The sequence below is a fragment of the Zonotrichia leucophrys genome, chromosome 9 (genome assembly GCF_028769735.1).
Source record: "Zonotrichia leucophrys gambelii isolate GWCS_2022_RI chromosome 9, RI_Zleu_2.0, whole genome shotgun sequence".
Taxonomy (NCBI): Eukaryota; Metazoa; Chordata; class Aves; order Passeriformes; family Passerellidae; genus Zonotrichia; species Zonotrichia leucophrys.
Window position 1 is genome coordinate 5,769,969 of NC_088179.1, and position 2,184 is coordinate 5,772,152.

The window sequence follows — 2,184 nt, forward strand, 5'->3', positions numbered from 1 at the left end:
CCGCCTATCTGGGCTGCAAAGAGGCACAGAGCGTCCCCAAATCCTCTCCCACGTTCAGCAGCCCCCACTGCCCTCCTCGCTGCCCTGCCTGCAGCCTGGGGCCGATGGAGCCGCGGGCACGGGGACAAGGGACATGGGCTCAGCCTGGCCCAGCTCAGCGGGCGGCTCTGTTTGCACGTACAGATAAATATACACGAGGCAGAGCCGAAAAGCCGCAGTCAGCTCCCCTGCGAGCCCTGCGGCTCCGGTTACGGCGCTGCCCGCGCCCCGTGGCACGGCCGCTCCCGGCGCAGCCGCCAGCCTGGCACGGCACGGAGCAGATGGTCAGAGGCGCTTGGCCCGCGGCCGCCGCCAGCCCCCGGCTCCTCGCCGCCTCACACGGTGCTCACCGAGGGCACCTGGGCCTCCCGCGGGCCGGGCAGGACACCGTGCCACCAGGGCAAAGCCGGAGCAGTTGCTGGCGTGGCAGGGGTCAGCACGGAACGGCCGCCAAAATCACAGCGCCCCTCCCAGCACCACCATCTGCTGTGGAGCATCCTGATCCCGCTCCGGTGTCAGCGGCAGACTGGGGTAGCCGCGGGCGGAATTTGGCGAGCAAAACACCCTTAAGCTGGATGGCGGAGGGACCTCCGCAATTCAGGCAAATCCTCAAAAGCCACAATCACCCAGTAATGGCCTACCTGCAGTGGCTGTTGTTGTGCAGGTTTGTCCTGCTGCCCAGAGCTCCCAGGAAGGATCCACTGCCCCGTTTGCTCCTCGGACAAGGGCACAAGGAACAGAAGGGGCACAGCAGGATCCGTGTCCTGGGCTGCAGGGAGAGCAGGGAAGGGGTGGCAATGGCAGGAAGCAGGTCCTGTGCCTGGCCACCACCCCACAGACTGGGGACAGGGGGCTGGAGTCAGATCCTGCAGCCAGGCCGCAGGGAGAGAAGCCATGTGCAGGTATTGGCTGCATGCATCACTTGGTGCTTCCCTGCCCTCCCCGTCAGGGGCTTTGCACCCTCACCAGCAACCTTGGCCAAGAGCAGGGGTCACTCTGGGCAATGGCACAGGAGCCCCCATGGCAGGGCAGAGAGGGGGCTCAGGGGTGCATTGGGGTGCCCCAGGGAGTTACTGCAGCACCAACATGGCCCTGAGCACGTGAGAGCCAAACAGCTCCAAACTCTGCTCCAGGAGCCCCGAGAAGAGCACGGCCATAAAGAGCAGAGGCAGCCGCGCTCCAACTTCCTGGCACTCGGGGAATCTTCCTGGATCATGTTTCGTTCATGTGTCCTTGGCTCATCTCTGTACAGTTGAAAAACACTGTAAGGGGAGCCAGAAAATTAGGACAGCTGAGGTCAAGAAGCAAAACCCAGGGAGCCAATTCCTGCTAAATTGGAGAACCTATTGCTTTTACCAAACCTGTGTGTACAGCTCTGCTTTGCTGAGAGGCCCCTGCAGTCAGGGACAGCAGGACCGTGGCGCCACCAGAGCTCCGTGTTGCTCCACGACAAGGTCCCAAGGAACTGCCAGTTCCACTGTTGTGGGATGGTGGTGGAGTCACCATCCCTGGAGGTGTTTGAGGAATAACTGAAGGTAGCAACTCACTGCTCTGGTCTGGTTGGCAAGGTGGTGATTCTACTACCAATCGTAGTAGAATCCACCCCATTCACCAACTTCGACAGCGAGGTTGGATTCAAGGATCCTGAAGGTCTTTTCCAACCTAAAGGATTCTGTGATTCTGCCATTTTGGGTCACCAAACGAACCAGAAGGCAGGCAGGGTGCTGGCTGTGTGCTGCCTCCATGCTGGCACGGCTGGGGACAGGGTGTCACTGCAGTGACACTCAGCATTTACCGCTTTGGCTCTGCATGTCCTGACCTGCACTAGCGGGAAAGGCTCCCTGCCCCGGGGGATGTTCCCAGGCACTGCCACGACACAAATAAATAACAACAATGCTCCGAGGGTGGCGGTGGGTGGGGCTGTCATCTGACCCAGAGGCACCGATGGAAAGAGTGAAGAGCTGGAACCTGGGTTTGCCCCCAGCACTGTGAATGCTCTGGCATTCAATCACCAACGGGAAGGGCTGCAGGGTTCTTTGGAGAGGAGCTGTGCTGGCACCAGCATCCACACAACTCCAGATTCTGCTGGGGTGACCCAACTCACCAAGCGCAACCCCCACACCTAACCAGGAGCTCTTCTCTTAC